The sequence below is a fragment of the Idiotropiscis lumnitzeri genome, chromosome 5, assembly GCF_059441095.1.
Source record: "Idiotropiscis lumnitzeri isolate Australia: NSW breed Sydney's pygmy pipehorse chromosome 5, RoL_Ilum_1.0, whole genome shotgun sequence".
Taxonomy (NCBI): Eukaryota; Metazoa; Chordata; class Actinopteri; order Syngnathiformes; family Syngnathidae; genus Idiotropiscis; species Idiotropiscis lumnitzeri.
Window position 1 is genome coordinate 29,308,811 of NC_142395.1, and position 11,275 is coordinate 29,320,085.

Below are 11,275 nucleotides of genomic sequence, written 5' to 3' on the forward strand. Positions count from 1 at the left end.
CAGCGTAAGGCCAGCGCGAAGGCCTTACTTACTATTGCAACTGTAAAAGCCCGCACGATTGTATTTGAAGGCCTCGGACGAATTGAAAAATCAACACTAGAATATAATATGACATCACTGTGAAGAATATGATCATGTTAGGCCAGCAGAGAAGGCCTTGACGACCCAACACTGCTGAAAACCGATAACCGATAACCACAACTCGCCATACTCGTAGCACGTAGATGTCAACTAGTGCACTATCGCTGTCCGACTGGTATGCCAACGTTATTCTGCGAGTGCGCTGAATTATCTTGAACCTTGGATATCAAGGCTATCAAGGACTTTCCACATGAGAAGCGCTCATCGGCTTTCCTTTCAGTTGCACTTCATCACTGACTCGCTGTCTTTAGCGCCGACCTGTCTGACCGCCTCAATGTAACGGCGCTAAATTTATTCCTCCAAGGAACTCGTTCATTCTTCTTGTCCTCGTGTTATGTGGACTGCAAAGGTCCTGAGCGTCGCGCCTGCCAAGTGAGAGAGGCGGTGCTGCAGGAGACGATGCTAGAGGAGGCAAAAGTGCACGATGGAGGTTTTGCTGTGTCAGCAACACTTCTTTTACTGTTCAGTTCAAGAAAATATTGTATTGACTTCGCTTGACAATCATAGAAAAGCCCAAAACTAAATTAGGGAGGAGTTTATTGCTTCTGTTTGTTGGATTTGTTTCCCTATTGGTGTTCACTTTTTTTGGAATGATGGATTATAATTTATTGCAAATTATTTCACAGACCCAAAAGGTTCCATTTAGAGCATCACTGGCCTAAAAGTATCTGTTTTACTTCCAACGGAAAAATCGATATCGGCACAAGTGCTTGATGGCGAAAACAAATAAATTTAATTTCATTTCTTTTTTCCATTTTTTTTTTTTTAAATACTCTGCTCAAGTTTTGAGTGCTATCGATTAAGCGCTCTTCACAGTATGTATTTTCCTCATTCTGTCAATGTTGTGTTTTTTTTTCTTCAATACATTTCAAGTTTGCAGAAAACGTCATTTAAACTACGATATAATCTGTGCGTCAGTTTGTGCTGGAGCCAATCCCTGCTGCCTTGAGGCAGTGGGCGGGGCTACACCCTGAACTGGTTGCCAGCCAATCACAGGGATCACAAAGACGAACGACCACCCGCGCTCACAAACACTTCCAGGGAATATTTAGTGTTCAATAAACCTAGAATGCATGTTTTGGGAATGTGGGAGCAAACCGAACACCCGGGGGGTGGAAGTGAAGTGCAGCGCAAATGATTTGATCTTAGAATTTTGCTTTTGCACTACACTAAATATGCTTATTTTGACATAGTTTCCAAGTTGTTGTTGTTTTTGTTTTGTTTTCTTCCTTCTTTAAATCCCTTCCACTGCTCTGGGCAATAACAATGAGACATTGTGCTCAAACAGATGAGAAGAGAAAACGTCCATTTGGATTTGTTTGTCTTATGTAATCACTGAAGGCTTTCGTGCAGCTTCAGTGCGTCACTCCACTTTTGTCTGCACTGGATGAAGAGGCACAATGGAAGCTATATTTAACAAATGCAATTCAATGTTCTTTGGTAAATACAGCCTGCAATATGGAAATCTGTTGGAGCATTATTCAATAGCCTTGCTTTCTCGCTTAAAGTCCAGTCCTCGTAAGGTCTTTGTCGTCATTCGTAAACCAAATTCAGCGCACTAGTAGAATTTTTGTTTTCCTTGAGAGTTTTTTTTTCTTGGGCCCAAACGACATTAGGCCCTTTCAAAATCATCAACATTGGCCAGGATTTTGCTCATTCATCAAAGGCACTCCAACTGTTGACAGGTTTGCTGTCTCTCATTTAATGTGTGTTTGAATGTGTTAATTATTTCATTCATGGTAGAAAAGATTTAAAATGGGTTTTTGGTTAGGTAAAAAAAACCCACGGTATTTAAACCGGGAATGTGTAGACTTTTTCTAACCATTATACATTTTATGAGAAAAAGAGTGTGGTTTTAGGTCACAGATGCTCGCCTCTCCCAAGAAAGGCCTTTAGTCCGAGGTAATATTTGTTCCTGTTCAGTCGGAGAGAAGAATACACACACACACACAAAGTGGCGGTAAATTTGCAGTCCAAGCCCCAGGCCTTCAACTAGAAACAATCTAAAGTGTATTTGTGCTGGTTCACATTTCAGGCTAGGGCACACAAGAATCCTTTCTTTCTCTCACATCATAAATATCCTATTAGAAAAGAGATTTGAATGTAGCTTTGTGCTAAGGTATTCTTATGTGTCGTTGGCAAGCGATCATCCCACTTGGACGTGATGTTGATTTATTTGTACTTTGGAAAGCAAGCTGAGCTGTCTCTGCATGAAATTCTCCTCTGCAGATACAACCTACAGAGTTTGGTTGCTCCGACATGACTAAGGCGGGTTATGCAATAAAAAAATGATTGTATCCTAATGCACGCAAATTAATATGTTGAATCTGATTATCTGACATGGTTGATTTTTTTTTTTTTCTGTCACAGGAATTTGTTTACTGGCAGCTTGTTTCGAGTTAGATCATAGAAGTAATTATGTGGCGCTTACGCATCGTCAGCTGTGATTACACAAAAAGAAAGTAGTAGCACGTCTCACCTTGCATAATGTCTGAAAGGAGAATAAAGATAATAAGATGATGAAATCCGATTGCAGTAGTTGTATGCGCAGTCGTTCGTCACTGGATAAAAATAGAACAGGTCCGTGCAAGCGTGTTCACTCCCATTCTGTTTATTGAACTGGCTCATCCATTACCGGAAATGTTTACCACGTGAACGGACAGGACAGACGATGCTGTCATTTGCCTTCATTTGGGTCATTCCAGAAATGGAAAGACATTTCCTTTTCCAACATGAAATTTTAAATCATCGGTGCAAAGAAATGCAGAGGCATGCACTTGTTGAAAATGCTTTGTCTCCTTCTGTATGAGCAAAGCCGGGATTTTTTTTTTTTTTTTTTTTGGGGGGGGGTGTCTTTTGCGCTTGACTTCTCGTGTAAATCGGTGGCAAAAGACTCAGGGCCGAATTTATTTTAGAATTGCGTGGCACAAAGCAATTATTGAAAAAAAAATTTCTCCAATTCTATTATTTATTCTTTTATTGAGTATTTTATTTTATTTTGTATTTTATTTTTTATTTGTATTTTATTTATCATTTTATTTTGTATTTTATGTATTTATTTCTTTTGGTATTATTTTATTTTGCATTTTATTTATTTCTTTAGTATTAGATTTTATCTATTTATTTATTCATGATAAAAGGGTTAGAAAGTAGTATAGCGCTTTTTTTTTTTTTTAACTATCTTTCTCAGCACGGCAAATGATGAAAAGATGATGCTGATGCAGGTGAACTTCGATGACCCACGGCTGAAAAACGGTGCTCTGGCCTATCAGCCCACACGGAGAGTACGGCTGGAAAAACACACACAGCCCGGCGACTTAATCACATGCACACTCATCTCCAGGCTGCAGCAAAGAACACACACCTCACACGGAGCATTCCTCGGTGGAGGATTGCATGTTGTCACAATACCAAACCAGGGTTCATTGTCCCATCAAGGTGTTTTTCCACCGTCTTATAGTAACACAAGTCAATGATTGATGCTTTACGCAGCACAATCAATAGTCGACGACTGACCAACTGGAAAATCCCAATGTTAAGTTTCGTTTTGATGCAGGAAGCCGAGCAGGTGCATCGACTTTTAGGTTTTAAACAATTTAGGTTTTTTGTTGCCGACAAAAGTTGAGTTGAGGTTCATCATTCATATTTTTGAAAAGCAGCTCGGCCATCACCAACATTTTTGTGCCAAATAAGAACCACAAGAATTCAATTTAATTGAGACATATTATGTTGTTTGAAGCACTTGTGCGTGAGGCGATTCCATCTTTTTTTTTTTTTTTAAGGTATGTCAAAACGTTTATTTGGTTTATTCTAATTAGAAGGCACATGACCTTATTAGAAGATCAAACAGCCCAACCCCGGATTCATTTATGGGTGTGGTGGAAGATTAATGAGACAAGTCCTTCCAAATGCAACATGCAGAAATTGTGGCATAGTTAAGCAATGCTCTAAAATGCAAATTGAATGTTCTTTTGAATGAAGTATTTTGGGGCGGTGCTGCTGATGCTTGGAAGCAAAAGGTTAGATGAGGTTGTCATGATCATTTTTGAGCGATCTGTTCTGCTACACTGTTCACCAATATGTATTTTCTTTTTTACATCACATGGGCGTTGCAGTTTTGCGCGCCATTTGTTCCCTTGCCAATTAACGTAAAACCGCCGCCGCCTGGCAGGAAGTTTTTCTGTTTGTGGCAGTTCATGGTCGTCACAGTGCTCCAAGTTACGCTACGCTTGAAACAAGATCTGTTCTTGACACCCTGCTAAAACATCGACCTTCTAGCGAATGAGTTTGCACAAAGCCCGGGAAAGACTTTCAGCAGGGCTGCACGGGAACGCAACTTCAACAAAAAAATCAATTTAGCGAATGATTTAAAAAGTGATGAAGTGTTACTTACAATACAATACAACTTGATTTTTTGCAACCAAGCGCTGTCCATATGGTGTCATATAAATTAGCAGGAAATTAGAACACAAACTAAAACACATAAAAAATGGATACCAGAACAACAGCAGAACAGCGACAGTCTCATTTTGAGTCAAAAGCTAAAAAATAAAAATGTGTCTTCAAATGAGTTTTGGACAGAGAGTGGGCGGGGCTTGCCCCACATTTAACTCATTTCCTGCCATTGATCGCTCAAGACGTCAAAGATCCAAGCCCATTCCATAGGGAAGGACCGGCAACGGAAAAGGCGCGATGGCCCCTGAGGCTGCGCTCAGTCGGTGGGGCGAGGCCATTTCAAGATTTGAAGACCACCAGAAGTATCTTAAAGCCAACTGGGAACCAGAGAAGAGAGGCCAAGATTGGCGTGATGTGATCCGTCTTCCGAGCAGCAGCATTTTGGACCAGTTGGAGGCGCTTGAGGGACGACTGGCTGACTCCAAAATAAAATGCATTACAGTAAGCCGCCTTTGAACCTTGACATGTCTCAAATATACACCCTCGGTGTCAGCCCGAAAATGAGATAAAACACCTAAGGAGAGGCTTCGAAACGGTTCCAACCAATCATTAGGATGCAGTGGTTGGCAGCTCACTGTGACAACTTGGCAGGGCGAGCCCCACACTGACCAGACGGGCACTCCATTAAAGCGGCTGAAAAATGTGCGCTCGTCGACCTGATGCAACTTAGTCGCAAAATCCAAAGCGAGTGGGGCTGCGAGCAGCCTGATTTCGCTTAATTAACTGCCTGCTGTCACACGTGAACGACATCGCATGTGACGCTACTGTCGGGAGGAGCTGCATAAGTCGCAATCACCTCTCACAAGCGACTGAAATGCCGGAACAACTACAACGAAACTCTCTCGTGCACTACTGAAATGCTCTCATGCAGCATTCCAAAATACTTTCACACAAACTACTGAAACACGATCATTCAGCTTCTTAAAATGTTCTGCTGATTTTTTATTTTTCTCACAAACCTGACACACACCCACTGCAAATTTGTTTCCCTCATAAAAACTCCTGAAACGCTTTTTTTTTTCAACCACACATGCACGACTGATTTATTTTGTAGCTCACAATCACTCCTAAAAAAATCTCATTCATGCTACGGAAACATTCTTTCATTTCAAGATATATTATATGAGTGCATTTCAGCATGACGTGTGAAAGCATTTCCGTCGTGTTTATGAGAGTGTTTTGGTAATGTGTGTGTGAGAGTTAATCCTGAATTATTTCCCAGATGGCCACTCATAATGTCAGTCCATTTTTTTGCTCACCACCACTTTGTGATTTTTCTTTTTTTAGTGATGGAACCGAGGATGAAGGTCAAAAGGTTGCGTGAGCTTCACTTTCAGCAGAAAGTTGCCAAGCGAGTGAATGGAAAAAGAAGCGGAACGGCCGATCTATGGTACGTACCAACGGATATGACTTGATGCGGGGTAAGAGGTTTGTTCCTCACCGAAGTGCAGAGAGCAGATAAAGATTAGTGAGGGAAAATATGTCAGGAGAGATAATGGCAAGGTTACGTCATTTTGTGACTGCTTCAGGGCGTCACTGAACTCGCGACGTTTCTCAACACATTCAAACTTCAAAAAGATTCACAAAATTGAAGACGTGGAGAATAAAATTCACAAGTTCAGAGACTTTTTACCTATTCACTTTCTCCTTCTACGTTTCTTGTCAGTTTTAATCTGACAAGTTCAAACTTCTTGGCAACTGTTTATGACATTTGCAAAATTAAAAAAAATGTCCACAAGGAAATGCCCTAATGACTCAATATTTTACAAAAAGAATTTAGCTCCACCCTATTGACTGTTGCAAACCGTCCATGTTCTGGACCGCTTTTCATATTCAGTGACGGGACGATGACCACACACCACCAGTGCCAAAAATATTATTTTATAAAGTCAGGCATTTGTTGTGAAGTCTTTGCAGATGTTCCTAATATTGTGGCGAGTGAGGTTTGGAATTTTGGGTGGTCACAAGCGCTTCCACCTTGAGTTCCGTGTGTCACAAAATACATGCGTGTATCAACAGCATACAAATGACAGCTTATGAAATATGCTCAGACGGCAGAATGCTGATAATGATTACGCAAGACGTCCATGATCTTATTTTAATCCCAAATATTATGAGTAACACGGCCTTGCGGGTTGTAAAAAAAAAAAAAAAAAGTGCTATTACAAAAGGTGCTGTGTTGGTAATACGGCCCAATTAAGTGTCATTTATTGTGGGCGGCTTTTGTTGACTTGATACTGTGAACTATTACAGACATTATGTTCTTGTCGTGGCTATCAGTGTTTTATGATCTTTTTCAGTCAGTGATTTATGGTTCTTGCACCGTGTGACGGAGAAAAGATTCCATTGAGAAGTGTCTTTTTTTTTTTGCATACGGACATTTTGGTGACGTCAACACTCGGAGGATTCGTTACAGTCGCTGTTTGAAATGATAGAAGCTGTTGATTCCTTCTTGGCACCTTTTGCCACACTGACAGTAGATATGCATCCACCGTCGTAAGGTTTCCGTTACTGTAATATGGATAGCGAGTTACGTGAACAGAATGCCGACAATTTTATTGCGCTCGGTATAGATTGGACTGATGTCACCCAACATGTTCTTTTGTTCTGTCTTTGACAACAAACAAAACTTTGTCGGTCGGGACTTGCCAGACCGAAAACTCCCAAAACGAATTTATGACAAGTTTTGACACGCCACGCGATAAATAAAACAATGAGCTGACTGAACAGTTTAATAGGCCGAAAATAACGCGCACACGCTTATCTTCATGGTTTCCGCATCAAAGCGTGACAGCGATTCCTGTCGAACAAAACAGGCTTACTCAAATGTATCGAATATTTTCACTTATTGTCTCGTGAACTCAATCAGTGCCTGCCAGGTAAAACAAACGCACTTTTTTTGGGCGTCTATACCCGTCAATGGCAGTGAATGAGCGAACATTCCGATTTTTCAAACTTTAGGCGACATAATGCCTCGCAGAGTGAAGGAAGAGGTGGCGTTTTACAACTCTTGTCAGACAGTTGAGTGTTGAGAGGTTTAACAGACGTGATCTCAAGCTATTTACAACACTTTAAATTGCTTAATAAAGTATAAACATGATGACGCGGGGACCAATTGTACAGTCGACTGCTATTCGGAGGCGGCAATCGATGGGCCTGCAATTAGTGATAGTCCACGTATAATTGCCACCCGCTGAAGTGCATTAGGGAATTTTGGGTGAAAAAAAAGCCGTAAACATTCGCAGATGCTCAGACAGCGCGACGAGTATGCGAAGGTTGACTGCATCGATTTGTGAGAAAATATGACGGAGCACAGTGAATACGTCATCTGGCCTGAGGCTTATCGCCGCCTTCCTGTCTCTAGCCTGTCGCATAAAACTCCCCTCTTACTGCAAAGTGTGATTCATCCACTTTTACTGGAAGCGTAGATTCTTGCAACAGCGTCGGATAAAAACACAACTATTTGAAAGCGTTTCTCAAAAACGAAATGTTGTGACATCGTGTTGCAAGATTGCGTGCGTTTTGAACGGCAGTGTGCTGACACAAGATGAGAGAAGCATCTCAGAACTCGAGAGCAGTGGGATGAAACCGCCCCTTAATGTGCACCGTTGCGGAGGAATCTTCCAATTGTGTGCGAAGAGCAAAACGTGTTGAGAAATGACACGCTGACTGCACAAAATACAGAGAGGAGGTGTGCCGAGTATAAAGAGGGCATTAAAAGATCAGCCCCGATGGGAAACCGGAACAGGAATGTTGTTTGTTGTTTTCTCTGGAGAGTCACTCACAGTCAGTGGGAGAAAATGAATACAAATACTTTGTTATTCTTGAATTGATTTTTTTTTGTGCCATATTATCAAGACAAGTGTATGAATCTTTTGAAAAAAAAAAATTACTTTTGTATTACAGCGTTACTTTTTCACTTTAACTTACCGTATTTTCTGGACGACAAGCCGCTACTTTTTTCCTCGATTTTGAACCATGCGGCTAATACACGGGTACGGCTTTTCTGTGGATTTTTCTTTCGCCACTAGGGGCGCTCTATAGTTCAGAAAATACGCTAAATAAATCTCGATTTTTATTTTTCTCTTGGGTCTGTTGTGTTTGAATTAGCAAAGTTGTTGCCGTGTTAAAAGGCACTGTTTATGTGCATTCGCAGTACAAAATCCGGCTGTACATGCAGTCAACAACTAATTTTTTTTCAACATTGAAAACTGCGGCTTATAGCCTGGCGGCTTGTATATTTATTTATTTTTTTTATTTTTTTTGCTGCGGCTTATGTGCATGTGCGCCTTATGGTCTGCATAGTACAGTAGTTACTGGAGTCAAATAAGTATTTTTAAGTCTTTCTTTTTTTTCCCCCAAGTATCCGTAACGCTACTTAAATACAGCAGGCGAATCTTTTTGCCCCCTCTGCTCCATCCAACTTCTGTTCTTTTTCACTAAAGCACATTTGCAATCCGTACTTTTTTACTTTGATCTAATTGAAGAAGTCTAATAAGTAGCTCTACTTTGAGCATTTTTCTTTGACAAAAATAAGTGTACATACTTCTACTTACGTATAGAGTGCAAGGACTTTTGCCACATCTGCTCAATGTAATTTCTCCACTTTGACATTTCAGAATGTGTTACTCTTGCTGATGTAAAGGAGTCAAATCAGTGCATCTCCTTTTTTACAGAGTCTTTTTTAACACAAATATCTGTACTGCTAGTTAAGTACAGAGTATGAGTACTTTTGCCACCTGTGCTCGCAGCGACAAAACATGAGTGGGCTTCTTTCACAACACTGTGAAATACTTGAGTTGTGTGGTTGGTATCTTCCATGAGCGGGGGTGCGTGCGCGTTGATATCAAGAAGAGAAGTCACGCTCTGCCCTCCTGGTCCATTCCGCACCTTGCCTCGTCGTCCACCCAGATGAGATGTTATATAAGATCCGACACTGGAAGTTAAAACAACCATCAGAGATCATTGCGCCTCATTCTGACTGACAGTTTGTTACATCATGCGCTCTCAATCGAGGTAATCAGCAATTTGATCAATAAGGTGAATTAAAACAGGCTCATGGGGGCTTCTTTTTATGGCTTTCTATACAACCCATGAATCATTGGTGTCCAACACATGGCCCGTGGGCCAAAAAGAGGTCCATGTGTGTTCAATCCGGCCTGCATGAAAAATTTGAGTAAAGGAATGCATCAATTGATATTTTAACAACACTCGGGGTACTCCGATTTCCTTCCACATTCCATAAACATGCATGCTAGGTTGGTTGGATGCTCTAAATTATCCTGAGGTGTGATTGTGAGCGCGGATGGTTGTTTGTTTGTGTGCCCTGTGATTGGCTGGCAATCAGTCCAGGTTGTAACCTGCCTACTGCCCGAAGACTGCCGGGATTGGCTCCAGCACGCCCGCGACCCTCGTGAGGAAAAGGATAATGGATGGACGGATGGAAGCGTGCCCACTAAGATATTTTCAAAACAGTCGACTACCTGGTGCCGCACCTGCCGTGGTTTGGTTTGATAATAAAACAAATACCGCCTGCACACAAGCAACGTGCTGAAGACTGTGCTTTTGGCAAAGAGCTGATGGACAAATACTGCAGGTGGTTTCAAGAGAGGGGTCACCTGGACTGGTAAAGGTGGGAAGTTTTTCACAAGACTCTGTTCGGACGGTCTGCAAGTAACATTTGCATGATAGAAATGTAAGAAATGCAAAACCGAAACTGACCCAAAAGTCAAGAAAACGAATATCATAGGGTGAAGCGCACACACCGATGGCGATTTGAGTCAAGAGATGAACCAGATAGCTGCTGTGCTACGAGCCGACGAAAGAACAAATTACATACACGATATATCGACTTATGAACTGCCTCTAATCTTTTGAAAGGCTCATGTAGCAAATAAATTAGTTCAGAAATGACAAACCCTCTAAAAAAAAAATTCCTATTGTCACTCCCTCTTAAATATAAAATACAACCAATAAAATAAGTTTGAACGTTTCAAATGTTTGCATTTTTGCTTAGTGTCTTCCTTGTAAATATCTTAATTTATCACATAAGACATATTTTGAATCATAGTAATGATGATCTTAAGCTGTGTCTCTCAACAGAAGCGCAAATCTATCACTTAAACTTTACAGCCATCTCGATGAAGAGAAAAAAGTGAGCCACGCCACTCAGCAGGAATGACATCATCAAGCAACCACATTTTCCGGGCTATAAGGCGCACCTGTATATAAGCCGCAGCAACTCCTTAAATGAATAAATAAATATACAAGCGGCACCAGGCTATAAGCCGCAGTTTTCTATGTGGAAAAATTTTTGTTGTTTACTGCATGTCCAGAACGATTTTGTGCTGTGAATGCACATCAAGGTTCATAAAAAGATTGATAAAACAGCGCCTTTTAACACGGCAACAACTTTGCTAATAAACAGAACAGAGGCAAGAGAAAAAAAAAAAATCGAGATTTATTTAGCATATTTTCTGAACTATAGAGCGCCCCCTACCGGCGAAAGAAAAACCCACAGAAAAGCCGCACCGTTGTATTAGCCGCACGCTTCAAAATCTGGAAAAAAAGTAGCGGCTTATTGTCCGGAAAATATGGTAGCCACACTGACCTCAAGTAGAACAGATTAAGATAATCAAAATAATCATTTTTTTTTCAATGTTTATGTCAACATGGAAAA